General features: G+C 39.1%; 1 protein-coding gene across 1 annotated transcript in view; it reads left to right on the forward strand.

The window, feature by feature from the left end:
- The first annotated feature begins 5,565 nt into the window (after positions 1–5,565).
- hap1 (huntingtin associated protein 1) overlaps positions 5,566–20,034 on the forward strand; it is a 38,226-nt gene continuing 23,757 nt past the window's right edge. Inside the window, exons 1-4 of the mRNA XM_033623048.2 lie at positions 5,566–5,698; positions 9,118–9,263; positions 17,557–17,907; positions 18,278–18,466. The gene's annotated coding sequence lies outside the window, so the exon portion shown is untranslated. The remainder of the gene's footprint in view (positions 5,699–9,117; positions 9,264–17,556; positions 17,908–18,277; positions 18,467–20,034) is intronic.

The following is a 20,034-nucleotide window of genomic DNA, read 5'->3' on the forward strand; positions in this document are numbered from 1 at the left end:
TAATAGATATAAGCTAGATATTACAGTAGATAACACGTGATAGTTCATGGAGCACCTGATGTTGTTGATGACTGTTATTGTGTTTGGGTTTTCATTGGTTTCGTTCCTCATTTCAAAGAGACAACGACGCTGTGTGCTGGCAACCATTTCGTGCACCTGTATGACAACCTGGCCACACCTTGATTACAGCACGAAACCATGAGGCAGGATGAGTCACTGCAGCTGGGAAACGATTCACTGCCAGACAGAGGGGCTGCCCACGCTATTTACAAAGGAACAGATACTATTATGTGTGTTTGTGTCATATGTTGGACACAACTTTCCTTTTTACTGTTTGTCTTTCAACAGTTTCTTCAGGCAGGGAGGGAGAGATATTTTTATCATGTGATTAAGATCGATCCTACCATGGCATTTTAAGCCTTTGTGTTACATACTATGGTTCTTATAAAAGTCTCATGATTAAAAGTTGTCTCTGTAGGACTGGACTGTCAAATTACAAAATCAAAAAGACTATAGGCTGCTTGGCTTATTTAAAATGCTTCTTTTGTCTAATCAGCAGCCCAAACCCCCCAAAATATTCAATTTATAGTTATAAGAGAGCCATTAGCATGAGGTATTTACAACGGGCCCTAGAGACTGGACATTGGATAACATCAGCATACATATTACCCTGCAATCATCATTGCATATCTGTATAAAATTCCAAAGAAAATAAAAAGTTAATAGAGTTAATAGAATATTTTATTTATGAAATCTTTTTTTTACAGTCATAGAATAAGCATATGATTTTGTTATAGATGCTACCGACTGTTTTATAAATATACATAACTCATGTGGCCTGGGAAAACCTTGGGGTCCCCCAGGAGAAGCTGGAAAGCGTTGCTGGGGAGAGGGACGTCTGGGGTGCTTTGCTCGGCCTGCTACCCCCGTGACACAGCCCGGGATAAGTGGATAAAAATTAATGGATGGATGGAAAAAATAAGGGCATATATAGCAAATGGCACTGTTTATTATTTAATGAGAGTTTTTCTTTGAACACAGACATATTCTCAAGGTGGCAGTCACTCATAAGGGCCCATTCGCCACCCAGTGCATTGTTGGAGTGCCCACTCTCCCTATGGGCCGCCCACCTCATAGGCCCCGGTGCAATTACTCTGCCTGCCCTATCTATATTTACGCCCCTGAAGAGAGCAAATGTTAACATTTTAGATGCTGGAGTCAGAGAACTTTCTCCTAAAAAAATCACCCAAACAATTATTACTATAGTTGTTGCTGATTCAGTTTCTGTTAATAGACCAATCAATTAATTGTTATCGGCGGAAAAAGCTTTACATTTTAGTCAACATGTGACTGCCAGGTTTACTTGTTTAAAACCATTTGTTGTGTCAGGAGGGAGGTGTAAGGAAGCCAAAACATGTGGAAGTAAGGTTTCCATTGAATGTATGTGGAAAGTTCAAAAGAGGTCAGACAACTCAGATAAACGTATTTCAAAAATTGCTGCTACTCTATTTAATCTGTAGGGGACTGACTGGTGATGTGCCTGAGCACCACTCTGACATGTCAGTGCTCCTTCCTGCACAGGAAAATAAAGAAATTCATAATGACTGATAAAGTGATGGATAAATCTATCTTTGCTAATTAATTTTAGATCTGTAAAAGGCAGAAAAATAATGAAATCCCTCCACCTATAGACACTGATGGTGCTGTTACATGAAAGAGTAACGAAGTGTCAAGCTGTATATGTGACATACTCAGACTGGATGACAGTCTCAGATAGGTCAGGCTCTATACCATGTCCTGCCTCAGGGCATATTGTCATGGGTCTCTCCTTTGTGGCCATTGTGACAGTCATCATCTGTGCCTCATAGAATGAAAGAGACAGGGACTGAGGGGGACAAGGCATGCTGGACCACTGTTGGTTATATAGGCCATTATAGTTGTCAGAGTGAACATGTGGACTGACAGCTCTCTCTTTAAAAATAGCTTCAGGCCCAATTGACATTCTTGGGTTTTCAAGTGTTGCTTGAGGGGCTTGACATTTATTAGACCATTCATCGAATGGAATAGTGGTTTCATAACTTCATACTCTTTGAGCTGATACTCATCCTTGTCTATTGCATGTCTTTGACTTGTTTTTGGCTCTCTCAGATATCCCTGGACAGTGGACATGGGGGCAGCAGTGACATGAATGCAGCCATTGTTTTGAGCATAGCAGCCTCTTTATTTTGAAAATTAGCCAGGAATTAAAAGAGTGGGATTCATGTGGGACTTCAGCTCATGCTGACTCTGTCAACAACACCTGACTTTTTTTATTGCTTTTTATTGTTGATTTAATAAGAAGCTTTTGATGTCCATTCCTTTTTTAACAGTCATTCCTATGTGGGAGCATTTCTCTCTCACAGAGAACAAGGCTTCTTGCTGACACTCATGAGCTTATGTATAGGAAATATGTTATCTGTCTGTCTCTGTAATATGTCACATGATAAATGTAAAGTCATAATGTTTTCTTAATATCCCACAGGCAGCGGCCAAAAGATGTCTGCTCTGGTGTCTGGCAGACTTGGCTCCTGTAACCTCCCAGCTTACAAACCATGAATCACACTGGAAGCTGGAATCTGTCTTTACTCCAAGAGCAGGAAATGCTGATATGATGTCCCTGCTCTACAATACTCGCCTGTTTCGCTCACCCTGGTCCTCTGCCTCTCACCCCACAGGAAATGGCCCCATTGTCCTTGGGAGAGGAAGTGGCCTGGAGCAGACCACTAGCTCACTGGATTGATGGAGACTGTGGTAAATTATTAATCATCACTTACAAATGGAAGACACATAGACACGGTAGCGCTGGTTGTCCACTGAGGAATGTTTTGGAACAATGGACAGTGGAGCTGCAGCTGACCACCTGTACCAGGAGAGAGACACACTCTGGTACTCTGAGTGTAAAGGTATGTTTTAGTGTCTGTCGCATTTGCTGACTTTGATAAGTGTAAAATGAAGCAAGAACATAAATCAAGACAAGAAAAACATGTTTTTATTTAACCAGATTCAGTCAAAGTCACAGGATTTTCTTAGCACACAAAGAAACTGAGCTTGACACCTTCTGACCTTAAACAGTCTCCACTCAAGGTTCACTTACTACTAATTCTGGAGCTTTTTACTTCATTACATGGTCTTCATGGAGTTTGCTCACTTCTTTTCTTCTATTTGAAGCACTTGTCCTTTCACTTGGACTTCTTGTCCATGATGAGCTTGGAAACATCAGACAAAACTATTCCAACTCAAAGTCCACTTACTGCTTGTTCTGGAGCTTTTGTCTAGAACAAGCAACTTTGTTTTGTTGAAATGAAGGGTTACTTTGGTATTTTTCAACCCTTTTCCCCCATGTTTTGTGTCTTTGTCTTTGTGACAAATGTAAACAGGCTGCAATGTAACCACCAATATACGTCCACTAAAGGCCTTGTTTTTGCCATTGAAAGGCTCAGATTGTTATTATAAGTGTTTGACAATATTATAGAAAGGATCCCTACAGAGATAAATCTTTTTAATAAAGAGTGAGATATTTTTTGTGTCACCAGAAATAGCCCCGAAACTGCCATCCTTAAACCCACCAGGCTCCGTTTAAATATACAGTAATTTTGCCATTGTAAAACACACTAAACAGAAACAAAATAACCATCTTGGTTTATCTTCCAACTGTTCCAAAGATCACCAACTTTAGTTTGGTTGAAATAAACCCTTAATTCACCCAGGTAGATTCAAATATTGGCTGGCTCTACACACTCTTAAATAACTGTTTATTTAAATGGAGTCTGGTGTGTTTGGAAATGGCAATTTTGAATCTGATTCTGGTTAAATAATAGGAACTTACTTTTCAATTAATACATCTAACGCTGTAGGGATCCTTCCCATAAAGGTGTCAGCCACTTTGTAACAATCTGAGTCTGTCAGTGGCAAAAACAAGCACTTTTAGTGGACGTACATTGATGGTACACGAATGCCCTGAGTAGTTACACTGTAGCCAGTTTCACTCCTGGCAGCTGCAGCGCTCTCACTCAATAACATTTCGAAAAGTTTTGTTACCATTACTTAGACACAAAAATAATTGAGTGAGAGATCCTGGAACCAGATAATAATGTGAACAATCTTTCAGTTGATTCAGACTTTTACCACTAGAGGTAGACAGAGGCTCACACAATCAGTCAACACTCAGTGAGACCAGAGGCATATGTTGGGGTCAGATGAGATGTGTGTGAGTTTCTGAGTGTGAAAGTTTGAGGGTGCACAGTATGTCTGTGCACATTCTCAGGCAGGCTTGGTGGTTGGCTCTCGTGGTTAAAATAGCTCAGCATTTGGTCCAGTCACATGTGGGTGTTCTTACCAGTTTGGGAAGATAAACTTAGAGAGGCAGCTGGAAATAACCACAGATGTTCTTTTAATGGCACACACATAACAATCAGACAGATGTTAAGCTTGTAAAGGTCACTGCTGCTAATGGAAGCGGATTTTGCTTGAGATATGTGAGTACATCATCAACACTTCTATCTGTTGCATGTACTGCGTCGGCTAAATGAGAGCTAATCTTTGTTTATTTACTACCAGTGCAGCTCTTCATCTGCTTGTAGTGTTTAGGTATTTCTCCAGCTGTCACACGTTCTGTGCAGGCTCTGTGTCAGATAGGACAACCAAAAATATCAGCAGGGCATGCTGTGATTTCTCTGGCTTAAAATACTTTGCATGTGACCAGCTGCTAATATAGAGCCTTGCTTAATTTCCATATGAGTCCATCAACCTCTCGTATGGGCTATTACATACAGTAGTATAAGTAAGAGAGTCAAGAAATCCTTGCAGGCGTAGATGGATTACGGACAGGGCCTACAGGGTACACGCCCAGAGGTCCAAAGTGTCACTCTAATTAACATGTATTCAGTGATGTAGTGGAGGGTATATTGGGTATATGGGGTATACCCAACTCTTTTTCTGGCCATTTATAGTAAACCTAGCTATAAGCCAAAAAGCCACTGGTATAGTTCAGATAGTATACAAAACTCCGCCTGGGCAACCTATCCATCTACCTATTAGTGCACCCACCGAATCATCATGTACTAAAGAGGAAGAGACTCAAAATGACTCCAAAGAGACACAAAAAGACCACATGGAGATGCAGAGGAACTACAAAGAGACACAAAATAACTACAAAAAGGGTCAAAATGACCTCAAAGACACACAAAGTTATCTCAAAGAGACACAAAACAACTACAAAAAAGAGGCAAAACCATTATAAAGTCTGTGTGTAGGCTACTGCTCCTATGTCGGAGAGCTGGCGGGGCCTTTTGAATGTCTGTGCCCAGGGACCCATTGTCTCATTATCCGCCAATGTCTGCAGATGAGGCTGGAAACCTGATCATTCCAGTCATTTGTTTAATGTGGACTTAATAGACAGTTTCAGTGGTTCAGGCTTCCACTTTTCTAAAAACGTAAACCAAAAAAAATCATAAATTACCTAACTTTCGCTCAATTAACTGCTGTGTGATTGAAAACTGGATTTCGTTTAGGAACTACATGTCCCATAATGCCTCGCTTCCCAGATGACCAAATGGAACACACAGAGCGGACCAGCCGTTGTGACAGCTGAGCGTCAAGTTTGCTGAGTGAAACTTCAGCGGCGACTACGACCTTGAAAAGACACGAATGAAACAGACATGTAAGTTAAATATGTTCCTCTTATTTCACTGATATTTGTGTTGCAGACCTGTCGGTATGGGGTGTGTTTCTTAAACTGTCCAAACTTGGTAAGGGGGAAATTTCCATACCGCTGCAGGGTGGGAGTCCTCCTCCCTCCACTGGGAAGGGTTGATGATGGGATTCAAGTTGTCCTGTTTAAACATCTTTTAAACACTTACCTTTGAGCTAACACTTGAATTTAAACATTTACTTGAGTGACTCTTGGTCAGGCGTGAAGAAGCAGTCGCTAATAAAATATATTTGTAGCTACGTTAAGCTAGCTAATCTTCCTGATGGTATTGCTAATATAACATAACGGTAGCTAGCGTTAATACCTCGGAAGTGAAATTAAGAGCCAGCGGTCAGCTCCTAGCCCATGACGTTTTCATTTTTAAATATAGTGCTTGTTATTTTACTGCAGACATATTAAACACAGCCACTTTTATCAGTATTAGCCTATTAGAGTACAAACGTCGCCTTTCATCTTCAGCCCCCTCCTCTGCTCAACACTCCAGTAAAGTTACCTGAGGTTGCACCTAGCAGTGAACTTGCAGCAACAATGGCTCCTGTATACCTTTTACTGTGGAGTCAGACAGCAGAGACTCACAGGAGGTGCACCCTCTGTACACACTTACACTGGTGGGACATGAATGGCACCTTTGTGTGTCCACCGCACATTATTCACTGTGTATTCAACACAACTGGCATCACTGAGGCGGAAAACAACATGAACTCTAGTTATTATACTGTATGAAGCAAGAAGCACATGATTACCCTTTATGTAACACAGCCAAAGGGAAAGATTAATTAATCTGCCCCAACCTGTCCTCCTGAGCTCTCCTCTTTGTTTGTGTCTCTCATTATATTCACACAACTCTTCACTCACATTGAAAATATGTTACGAAAGATATACGCTTGAAAGGACACTTTTAAAATTAATCAAAATGCATTGAAACATTTTTAAAGTGCAATGAATTACGCTTTTTATTCTTTGTTATTAATAGAACTGGGTATTTAACAGTACGTATCAAATACTGTGTCTGTAGCATAGAGTTATGAAAACTGAGCCAGCATCAAATGCTTGCTCATATCAATACATATTTCTATTTTTTACTCTTATTCTTTGATCAGACAGTCTCTGCTTTTACTGTGAATTACACTTTTGCCAATATTAATTTATTTTCTATTTTCTATTTCTATTTATCTATCAAACTTGACTTAACAAGCAGAGTGGTGGCAGTCTGCTTGTTAAGTCAAGTTTGGCTTCTTTAAGAAATGACATTGAAATGACATTTCTTTTCTGGAAAACACATTTATAATTCTCCAAGTAAAGTATTTTAAAAAATCATTAGGTATTGGCTCCATAATGCAGATTTCATATGGTAATTAGTATCGAGACATTTCAACAGACACACAGCCCTAGCTATTAATGAATATCATCATAGACTATAGATTATCACAAGGCTCAGAGTCATGTTTTCAGCATGATTTCCCACTCACGCTCAGTTTTTCTTTTAATTTTTCTAAAGATTTGTTTCTCCTGATCACCAAAAAAAACTAAAAAATAGGATGACATATTTTTGGCAATATATTGGTAGAAAAAAATATACTTTCATTTAATACAGACAATATTTAGACCCGCTAATATTGCTTGAATATGACCAATACAATGAAAAATGGAAATTTCATTTCAGTTCTTGAGTTTTTTACTTATTTGCTCAGAATTTCCAAAAGTACTGTTCAGGATTGTAATTTGTATGTGTCCTTGTACAACCACTGGAACAAAGCTTGTACTCCTCTGATCATATAAATTGGTTTATTTGATTCATTATTACTTAATAAATTAAATCCTGATTATCAATAATCTTTGGCAGGCAGCAACACACTACTATCAACATTACTCTCTTTGTGTCTCTTCTCCCTTGCTGAAGTGCATGGGTTCAACCATAGTTATTTTCCCTTTACTGTATGTAATCTTTACAACATTTATTTGTTTGTTTCACTGTTAACCAGGCGTAATTTTAGCTTCAGTAAAAAACTGCTGTCTCATTTTTAACGGGACTGTCTTGCACTTCTTCCATGATCTTCTTTTTGCTTTTCTGTCCATTTTTTAGGGATTGCAAAGCCAAACAGTCTCAATAGCTGATTACTCTAAATGCTGTCTGAATACCACATTTCACATTCTGAAATAGTTTTGTGTTATTTTCAGTCTGTAAAAGTTTTTGAGAAGTGTAGAGGTGCTACTTCAAAGAACAGATTTAGCCCAGAGAGTTCAGCATAGTTGAGGAATTTAAGCTCCTTACTGTTTTTGGGCAACATCTGGTGTGATGTAATTGAATATTTTAACTATTTTCTATGATATCATGACTGTCTTTGGTTACATGCTCAATAACAGAGGAGGTGGAAGTCCTGCAGCTATATTAGAACAAGTAGAAGCTCCATAAAAAATCTTACAATGCCCTTTTTTGGTAAACATGCAGTCCTTAATAAGACTTGCCTAGATTGCAATGTAAACACAACAGATCAGAATCTGTTTCCAAGTGTCAATCATTGAATGTTTGGAAATTAAGTTGCTCTACATACTACATATGATGAAAGAAAGTCGAATATTGTAGCATAAATAGTGCTTCTCTTTGTTTTGTGATCTCATATTTACAGTATACTTGTTTGTTCTTATGACAGCCAGCACTGTGATTTTTGTCCCCAGTATTATGTTAAGCCAGATTTAACAAACAGTGGCGGCCTCTGTGAGGTTCATGTTAAACTGGTTGCTGCACACACCACCGATGTTATCTATAAGTAAATGTGTTTTCATTACTCCCCCTGTCATGAAGATAAATCCCAGATAAGGACAAATGTGTGATATAAGGTCAAAATGATGTCATGATAGACATTATGATTAATTTTGATGTTACAGTTAAACAGAAGAAGCATACGTTTATGACGAGGCTCAGACATCCATAGGTCTCTGTAACAAAATTGGTTTCTTCACTTTTAGACAGCTAGTAATTAATCACTGATTACTGTTTGTAAATCAGTAACCTGTAGTGCTGGGAACAGACTTGGCATCGTTGCTGTGATAAAGGCTGCACTACAGTATAGGTATAAATCTAATTTGGGTAGTACATGGCCTGGAGCTTTGCAATGTTTGGCTGATGCAAATAACTGTGTCCACTGGGAAGCGGGACATCCTGACCTGCTGCTGTATGACAATAATCGGGACAGTGCTGGCTCACAGACCTCTTGCTCTTTTGAAGTTAAGCTTCTGTCCGTCCATTGTGTCTCAGACTCACACCATGATAAACCAGCACGCCTTTTCTCTGAACGTCTCTCCTCCTCCTCCTCTCTCCCTTCAGCCCCACCTCCACCCAGCCTCACTGTTGCTTCCTCTCTCGACAGGACACACGCAGGACAGGACAGAAGCCGGCCGGTAAAGCAGCTCAGAGAGCAATTCAGTTAATGGACACATGCTTAAGGAGACAGTGCTATACATACACAGAAAATCACATGCTAAGATAAACCACAGGAGCAACAGCTGCAGCACAGTAAGTCTGTTTTAGTTCTTTAAATTATTCTCTAGCTTTTCCAGTGTTATTAGCATTTAGCTAATGTCTGTTGCTGTACCCAGTCTGTGTTGATTAGCCTGATCCAACACAGGAGCCTTTACCTGTTTATTTTTCTACCCTCATGGTACTTGTCATGTCAACATGACTGTACTAAATAAAATAATGTTTTTTTTCTGCCAAATTTTGCCAATTTGGGTACAAAAAAGGAGAATTTATGAGGAATTTACTGCCATATGCTATTTATGTCTGCTGATCATTTTGTCACTGTAATTTTTTTAATTAGCTTCAGGCTTATCTCGTTGTACTTGTGAACCAACCCTGCTGATTAGATGTTTCGAGGCAGTTTTATATGTTGTTCTGATCTAGTGTCTCTGAACTGTCAGATGTGACAAAGTGAGGGAGACTACCCTTTTTATTTCAGTCTTTTGCTGTTTTATGTTTAGTTGTTTCTCATCACAACACATAGGAATGCCTAGCTATTAATCTGAGCAGCTGGCATTCATAACGTAAGACACTGGCATTCATTGTTACACATATTTACCTCATGCTGTAACTGTCATTACAGCTGACAAAGCCTCTCTGTGTTTAATTTGAAGAATTACCAAAGTGGGCTAATAGTACAAGAATAGAGAGGCAAATATGATGTGAAATGTGTACAATTTTTCCCCATTTATTAAGTATGAGGAGATCATCTTGTGTTATCTTGCAGAAATATTAAGCACTGTGTTTAGCTTGGGGTCATTTCAGAGACACTTAGTAGTGTACAGTAACCTGCAACACAATGAATGCACTGCTGAGAAACAGATTCATCTGGTTTAACTTGAGGTAGTTAATGTTATGTGTGGATTGACCTCCATTATTTTTTCCCCACATTTCAGTTACATATTTAACTCTGGGTTGTGGCCTCTCTTAAGAGAAGTGCTCAAACTCAGGGAACCTTACTGCTGAGGTTGGATAAAAAGTTTTCTTACATATTCAAAAGGCGAACTGATATACATATTAAAGACAACAAAATGTATTTAGATATAATAAAATTGTTGAGGTGGATTCAAAAATGGCTTTAGTTTGCCTTTTAATCTACTCTCCCATCTACTATAATCTGTTGTTTTAGTAACATATTAGAAAGTCAAAATACTGTCTGCTGTCTGACTTTGGACACATGAGGGCTTTTGATAGTATTGATGCAAATTTGCAGAATGTAATAATTACTTCAACCTTGCCTCTTCTGTTAATCACATTTTCATTTAAAGGTTAAGCAGTCAGTAACTCCGCAAGCTGGCTCTCTGTTGTACACTAACCTAATCCTTAGCTCTGAGTCAGAAAGTTGTTTCTGCCCAAATCTCAAAGATCTACAGAATGACTAAGTTGGAGTTTGGGTCTGCTGGATTGAGCCAAAGTTTTGCATGTTCCTTACAACTCCTGGAGCAGACTTAAAGGACCACATGTTGAGTTACCTTTAGAGAGTGAGTAATTGGTATTTGGGTTTTTGTGACCACTTTCTTTTCTTGTGGGGTTGCTGTCCAGATATAGCTCTCCCAGTTGTCAGGGTGACATTCTTGCTCATGTTAAGGTCTTCTTTACACCGGCCTGTTGTTTGTTTCCCATGGTATAGGTTTTTGGGCTTTATGTTTATATCTGCTACTGTCTAGCTGTAAGATTGTCTTTCTAATTTGGTCTCGTCTCACTCATCTGATAACCCTACTCTTTCCTAGTGGTGTAATTAAATACTTAATCAAATAAAAATTTGATAATTGATTAATTGTCACTCATCACTGGTTTTAGCATCTCAAATGTGAGGCTTTGCTGCTCTGTTGTAAACTGAATACATAACTCAATATATTTGAGTTTTGCATTGTACAGTATGTGAGACAAAACAAGCAATTGGAAGATATTACATTGTTCTCTGATAGGCATTTCCCCTGTTTTCTATGATTCTATAGACTAGATGATAAATTGATAGATTCAAACACATGACTAATAGGTCAAACAGTACTTAAACTAATCTTACTTCTACTCTTTCCTGTCATTTTCCGGGTTTTCATCTGTGCCGCATTTCCCAAGCCTTTCCAGCTCTCTTTAATGTGACAAACTTCTGTATTTGTTTTGCATCAGTCATCATATCCTGTCTTTTGTCATGGTGTAGGCTTTGTGCTTGCATTGTGCTGACCTTAGCCTGATATTAAAACAAAGATGTCATTAATAGTATAACTAATATCAGCACAGATATAATTTTACAGCGCCTATGGAAGTGATCCATGGCCAGGTGAGAGATGACACCAGGCTGTCTGTAGAGTTGAAACTCCCTGTCTAAATTTTATACTCCCATCTCTCAGCTGTTACATCACTCACCTTTATGATTCATATCACAGACTGCAAAGACTGTATGAGTTGTTAATGGTTAACCAAACAATTCTCCTAATTCAATGCTGGAGGAGTCTAGTGCTTCAGAACAACCGTCATTTTACAATAATGACTATATGATGTCATTCGTGGGATAAAAACTGTCGTCCGTCAGGACATCGGTTTCACAGGCCACTTTTATGTGGCTATGTGAACGTGGTTAGCGATAACATGGAAAAGGAAGTTATGGTTATGACCGTATCCTGGCTGGAACAAGAGTTTCAAAGCTGGTACGCATAGTGGAATTTGAGAGTTTAAAAAATGATAATCATATATTAGCTTAATTAATTTTCTTTACACAACCCATAACATAAACTTTTTTTTGTTACATTTGTTTTATTGGCTCCAGTTATGGTTAAAGCCTACTAAAGCCTATTTAAGTTAATAATGGCAAGCTAAAGGTCTAAAGAGATTCTTGGCTGATTTATTACAATGTGTACATTATATTTCTCAGAATGATTTGTGGCAATCTGGTGATTCAGCCATATAATGTGTGTGCGCTGATCATGACTGAAACAAAACAACGTTTTATTGAAGGAATACTTCAAGATTCAAAAACTGTAAAGTAAATATGCAGACATAATGACATTGCAAATGTGTCATCCTCAAAATGGTGCATACTATTAAAAACCCACAAAATGATCATTTGTACATCACTCACCCCATGTTGCTTTAAATTTGTGAAGAAAACTGTTTTTCTTGCATGCTTCCACCATGAACGAAGAGTCCAAAAATGGAGAAAATACTCGATAAATGGAAGTACAGTAAAAGGGGTCACATTTAACAACAGCAAAACTTTATCAAAACATGTGTTTACAAACTGTTACAGATCTTGTGCAATATCATTTAGGTCTTATTTATCCAGTTCTTTGGTCAGTGCTTTCCAATCACATGCATTTTTGCTTCAACCTTACTATTTAAAACACTTCTGCATGCACAGTTCGATGCACAGACAAGTAGTGTGCCTGGGCAAGCCGGAGCATATGAACTCAGTTCAAACACTTGCGTATGCTTAAATAGTAAGGGTTAACAAAAAAGCATGTGTTTCGGAAGTACTGAGCATAGGACTGGATAAATGAGACTTAAATTATATATATATTTACAAGTTATGTTACAGTTTGTAAGCAGATGTTATCGTCTTGCTGTCATTAAATGCAGCCCCCATTCACTTCAGTTCATCAAGAATTTTCTCTGCTTTTGGATTGTGTTTACTGTTTCTTCAGGAACTTAGTGTAACACGTGGGCGAGATATTGATATACAAATGATCATTTTCTGGGTGAAGTATTCCATTAACATCTAAAGTTAGCAGCCCAGCATGAAGTCATATAGATGACGTGAGCTGTTACTATAGTATAATTTGCATTTTAAGTTTTCTTCCTGCCTTTTTTGGATTACAGTAGAATAAATGAACAGTGTGATTGTTCAGTCCTGTGTGAATGTCACAGTTTTAATGTCATATTGTAGCCTGAGCAGCAGAATAATGTATTGCTTGGCAACACGGATAGACAGATGTGTTACTTGTCAAACATCATATTGCACTTTGATTGGACCATAAATGTCTTGTGATGCAGAGTGTGCGTGTGTGTGTAGCAGGTTGCAGGTATTGTGAAGTGTTTGCTGAGTTAATGGTGTGCCCAGGACGTGAACTGATGCACGTCCGCTTATCTGTTGACTGAAACATACTGCGGACACACGGTTGGGTCATCTTATCCTCTTTGCTGATTAGGTTTAAATATTGAATCCAGCCTTATGTTGGGATCATGGCATTTTCCACAAATAAAACGTGGACCTGGAGCTTTTGAAGAACTTGATAACTTGAGAACTTTGATGATTTTGCATTATTCTCTAGTGTGCTCAAGGCCTGTGTAGTGGGTGCATGCTGGTGTTGAGTGAGTTAATCTGCACTCCAAAGCATTTAAGGCACTTAAAGCTAAGGCTCTAGCCACTGTTACTGTAATTGTTGATCTCACAGATGTGTTTGGAGATTTTTAAGAAGTAAACAAATATCAAAGTCAGTCTCATTTTTTACTCTTAACTCTCTTGTTATATTAATAACCTTGGAGAACCATTGTGCACTGCCCTGTAAGTCATGAAAGCAAACATTTACTGCCTGCTGTTACAAGTTGAGAGACAGACTGTGTTTTTACTTTCACTCTTATTCACTTTAACCCACATCTTTTATTTTGCGTCACGTAGAGGCTCTCCTGTCCTTATTTGGTTCAGGGACACCTGAAAGGTAATTTGAAGGTTGGTCACATGAACACATCAGAACCAAGGGCATGCTGACTGCCAGATATTCAGTTAATCAATGACAGGTCAATGAAATTTGGCTGCCCTTTAACTTATTGGTGTCTGCTTTTTAGACCAAAACTACAGTAGCTACTTTTGGAAAAAAGTACTTCTCTTTTCTCCACATCGTGTCATTTCATTTCATGGCAGTTTAGGAGGAGTGCCAAACTGTACATGTATTTTAGAAGCATTTGCTAAAGATGTACCAAGATGTACTGTTGTAGTTCATATCTTTCGGATTTCTAAATCATTAAGATGGCAAACACTGCTACATTGTTTAATCACAGTAGATAATTTGGACTTGGTTTGTTGAGAGTTGTTGATCCCTTTGGCTAGTTAAAAAAGAGTTCAGAAGAAAAGAGCCTTTTGGCCAGCATGCAGAACGAGCCTCACTTAATCTGCTTGTGTGCTAGTACCCATGTCTCGAGTGCACCCCTCCGTCAGCCGCTTCAGTGTCCTTTCTCCCTCCCCCCTCCTCTGTCCACTTCTCTTTCACACTGTGTGCCTCTGCTCACGTACACACCCTCCTGGAAGGGCATTGTTTGCACAGACTACCAGCGTAGAGCTTTTCAAACCCCCTCTATCTCTCTTGAGTTCAGCTCAGGTCAGTCCAGGCTCCAAGGTCAAACGCAGGATAAACAGTTGCACTTCAAGCAAGCAGCATCAAACACAGCCTTTCTTACTGCAGTTCATGTGATTAATTTTGTAATTATTTTATTAGATTAATGTCACATTGATTTTGTTTACAGATCACTTTCAGAAAACCCTCATGGCTTTTTCTGTTTTGGCCAGTTACTCTGCTGCTGCCTCTAGACACAGAGGTTGGTGCGCTAATCTTCTCTGCAGCTTCATTATGTTCTGTATGAGTGATGCTCGAGCTGATTACTCAGCGGACATTTTTTTTTTCTCTGGCATCCTGCCTAGCACAGTAAAAAGATGAGGATACAAAGGAGGGAGAGATGGCTAATAACCATGTCCCCCAGTGTCACCCCTAAGTGGCTGACATGGTCTCGCTTGGCTGCATGGTCAACAAACCCGACAGTGTGTTTCACTCACTGCTAAATTGGAACTGACAGTATTAATGTGAAAAGCTCGGACAGGCCTGTTTTTTTCCCCTCGGCATAAGTACATCGCTTTTGTCGTGTGTGCATGTGAAATTAAGATATTTTATACCCACAGAGTCTATGTTAATTGAATTTTAATTCTGTTGTGGATACATTTAAAGGAGAACCTTTACTCACCTCAAAACACACATACTGTAGATTTACTGTCAAATATGGTAGGTTTGATGTGTTTGGATATAAAAGCTGAAGTGTGCAGGCGGGGTGACTCCTCTGACATCTGTAGGAGAAAGAGTATTGATGGAGAAATGCTGGCCACAAACCAAAACACTCAGCTGATTGAATGAATGATGGAAAGCAGAGGAGGGGAAGAGACCAAAAAGGATAAAGGGAAATAAAGGGCTTCTGGTGGTGAAAGTGATACTAGTGCTGGGGGGTTCAGTTCATTTCAAGTATAATCAGATGGGTGTGCGAAGATGTGTACACAGCTGCAGTCTTTAGCTGCACATGCTCGCCCTGTACTTAACATGATAGGCTAGTAGCTGTTGCTTTAATTGGGCCTAACCCTTTGCCCTCCATCTAGCATGTTTTATTGACTGCAATAACTGGGCCGAGGTATCAAGTGTCCTTTTGTTACCAGCCTGGATAAAGCATGAATCTTTTATGTGATCTGAGTTTATGAGAAGAGCATTATTCTAACCGTTTAACAGTTTAAAATCTTTGTCATGAGCATACCTCTGTGTATTTTGACTATAATGATCACCATATGATATCACCACATACAACATTATGCTTTTATGCTTGCAGTGTTTGATCTATATCACCACATTTATGGCTGCCTTTATAGCAAGCAAATGTATTGCTATGCTGGCAGATACATATAAACTAGATTCAAATGATCTGTTTCCGATCATGTTTCCATTATACCATTACATTATACTCACGTTTCCACTATAAAAGTACATGCACTCAGTTGCCACTTTATTAGGTACACCTAACCTGGTGGAGTAAAAAAACAGTCCTACAATGAATCCTTCCTGTTTTGGAGGATGTTGTGTGAAGTTGAATTGTGTTGCATTATACAGAGAGGTGTTTCTGCTATTAAACCTACCCCCATTGATATTAAGCAGGTGTATTAGACAGCATTAGTTTTAGCTAGGTGAACCCAATCACCCAAATTGTTATACAAAGATTGCAAATCTTAAAACATAAGAGATTCTTCTTTTCCGTGTGTGTATGTTATTGGGAGTATTTTAAAATAGATGACATAAATGGCACTTTGTGTTGCGTTATGTCAGAGATAATACTGAATTGGTAACAGTGCATACTGTATGGACACTCTTCCTACAGTAGCTGTAGCTACTGACATATAAGGGTTCTGTGTGTAATCTATACAGCACGCAATGCCTGTTTAAAAGGGGTGTTACAGTTATGACGAACCTGATCTGTGTGTAGCTTCAGGCTGTGGTAAGTCTATATGTGTGACCCTAAAGCACAGACAAGATGCCAGACCCTGCTTTGCTTCTAGTGAAAGGCACTTTGATCAAACAAAAGGTTATTCGATGCTGGGAGAGTTCAGATCTTGTGCAAAATGAATGAGTCTCAATTACTTATCAGATAAGATGTATTAAAAACTGTCATCACTGAAGTTGCTGTGTTTTCTGATGATTAGTTCATGTTTGATCACAGATAGGGCCTCTTGATTATGGCAAAAATCATAACCACAGTAATTTTGGTCAATAATAAGATCACTATTATTTGACTCAATTATTCTATGACTTTGGGAACGTCATGCATTTATTTCATTTTTTAAAAAAAAAAAAAAACTTGTATTGTAGATTTTATTGAGCTTTAAATGTAATTCAAATAAAAGAATAAAAAATAAATAAAATAATTTATAAATATATATATTTAAATAAATAACATAAAAATGAATTTAAAAAAAAGACATCATAATAAATAAGATCAGCTGGGTTGGAATGTTGCACTTCCACATCCTACTGAAAACAGAATGTGGCTGTATTATAATTTTATCTCGATTATCTTGTATTCATAAGCCAAAATTGTAATTGAAAATAAAATTTGATTAATTCTCAGCCCTCATCACGGATATACAGTATATTAGAGTAGCACTGCACAAATAATTGATGAAAAAAAAGGTCTGAAAAATGCGCTAGTATGAGATATGTTACCTACCTTGTTTTCTAACTAATTCGGAGTCTACAGTATGCGGGGCCATGGTAAAACAAACACTTTGATGGAATGTCTTTGATGGAATTAAAGTTTTTAATTTTATATGTTTATTTGCCGAGAAAATCTGAAAGACTGAAAACAAACTGTCATCACACCATACTGCAGTCTAGGTGCACAGTACTGTATATTCATGTTGTGCAGTGCTATATTGAAAACATTTCTGCACATAGTTCCTTTAACATTCTAATGTTTCTACTCTGTTTTCTCCCCTCCCTATTTTTCTCTCTCCTCCCCGTTTTTCTTCTTCTTTATATTTTCCTCTCTGCAGTCAATACCTTCTCTGTCAGTCAGAGCCTGATGCCCTGGACGCCTGCATTGTCTCCCTGAACCACCAGGGGGCACCAGTCCCACAGCGGGACACCCAGCTGTGAGTTTACCTTCACCCTGAACCCTCCCACCCCAGTCAAGCTGTCCCACTCTGCCTCCTCTCCCTCTTCTTCTTCTCCTCCTGCTCCTCTTTCTCCTCCCTCCTGGCCCCCACAGGCCCACCTGGACTCCCAGTCAGCCTTCTCCCTCCATGAGGGGCGGGGGGAGGTACCTGGGGTCCTGGATGTGGACCCCCAGGCTATTCATCTTGACGTGGGACAGCGACCCTGCCAAGATGTGTCAACTTTAACAGGTAATTCACAAAGGAGGAATATCTTCTATATGTATCATTTTGAAAAAAAGATAATTATGAATGAGATATCTAGATAAAAACCTCACTCACTCATCAGTCTGCAAGTTACTTATATGTTTATGATACCAAAAGCACAAAGGTTAATTCAATTATATTTTGAATATGGAGCAGTTGTAAGAGTGCAATGTAGGTTCATAGATTTATCAGTAGAGGGCAGTGTGCTGTTGTAGATGACATGTCAGCCTAATTGAGTTGTTAAAGTGCTGCTTTCTTTCTCTTTCTTTGTTTTTCTTTCCTTATACATAAACACATACATTCATGAATCTTTATACAAATCACATATGTGCAAACAAACACTCCCCACACCCAGACCTTTGTTCTAACCTGCCAGAGTTGGAGATAGTGAGCCTCCTATCAGAGGGTCGGCCCAACTACACTCTTCGAGCGGACAGCGTGTTTGGATACGACAATGACGACTGGCTGCACACCCCTCTGCTGCCCCCAACAGTCGCTCTGGGACTCACATACGAGCAGATTGAAGAGACGCTCAAGTACTTCTGTGAGTACTGTTTTATGTGCACTAAACACACAGTGTGTAGTGATGGAATTAGCAGTGACAGGCTCTGTGGGCTTAATTGATGTTAAGCTCTTTTTCATGTTCCCTGAAAGACCTTTTCACCTTAAATGTGAAATATTTTGGGACTGTGTGTGTTAAAGTCTGGTAAAGAGTAACATGAAATGATTACACCCTCATTTCAGGACATTTCCTTGCAGTGTTTTCATACATGCATTGGTTTGTTTTTGCCATATTGCTGCCTTGAAAGTTTTACTGCTGCTTTGTTTTAGCCTTTGTTTGACAAGTTCAGTATTGGCACAAGTCAAGTTGTAAGGTTTGCTGAAAGTTAATGCGTCACTTTTAATGGCTGGCCAAGAAGTAGAACACAGCAGCTTTGTATTTGGCAGATGCCTAAACAAATTTACAAGGAAGGCATGAACATAAATGAGAGGGTGTACCTACTTTTCGCCCAGTTCGGTGAAAACAGTATCCGTCAATGTCTGGCCCTGCTTACAGCTGGTATTAACATGAATCTTGGGTGATCGGATCACAAGTAGACAGCTCTAAGTACAGATGTGAAAGCACCCAATGCCTCCTCAATGTATCTTGAGATTCGATCACTAAGACCACATTCAGAGGTGGTGTGGGCTGCATATGGCTAATGTTTTTTCAGCAGTGTGTATACTATAATATGTCCTGGGCCACACTAAAGGACCGCCTACTCAGCTGAGGTAAAAAAAAAAGTTCACTGATACAAAAAGACTTGACTTTGTCCTCAAACCCGTTAATAACCATTAGGTAACAGCTGTGTGATGCTTCCAGTTAGCCTGTAAGTGATTTATACAGCAAAATGCCAAACATTGTTTTGTTCTAGTTTCACAGATATGCTGTTTTTCTTTGGAGTATTGTAAAGGTAAAACAAATCAAGTTGATGATGTTGCCTTGGTTGTTTGGAAATTGCGGTTGGCATTTTAGAATATTACCTGACATTTTATAGACTAAAAGATTGGTTGATTAATCAAGATATTAATCAGCAGATAAAGTGATAATGACAATATCGTTATTGTTAGTTGTAGCCCTGGTCACTACATTTATTCACTTGCTTAACAATGAACTTCAGTGTATGTATTTTTTTGTTGACCTGAGTGTGTGAAACCTAATCCCTCCTCCACACACTCTGCCACATTTGTGAGCCACAGATGTCAAAATGTCACCAAGCCGATTAACCTGTCGTCACTTGGCTTCCTTAGCAGTTTCCACTGGAGCTCCGCAGACGGCATATCCCAGCGGCCACTCTGACATCATGATGACATTGTGGCAATCAAGTGCCGCAGCAATCCAGAAAGGGTTGATGGTTAGATGCAGAGATTGTCTAGACTTGTGGGGTGATGGGAGGTTGTGTGCATCCACACCATAGCTACGATAAGGCTGTCTTTTGATCTGTAGCTTAGACCAGTGTTTCTCAACCTTTTTTTTTATGTCAAGGACCCCTAAACTGACGCACATTAGGACACAGGCCCCCATATGACAATATTTTGCTTCAGGGACCCCCAACTGAAAAAAACTGGTTG

Source organism: Epinephelus lanceolatus, chromosome 3 (assembly GCF_041903045.1).
Source record: "Epinephelus lanceolatus isolate andai-2023 chromosome 3, ASM4190304v1, whole genome shotgun sequence".
Classification (NCBI taxonomy): Eukaryota; Metazoa; Chordata; class Actinopteri; order Perciformes; family Serranidae; genus Epinephelus; species Epinephelus lanceolatus.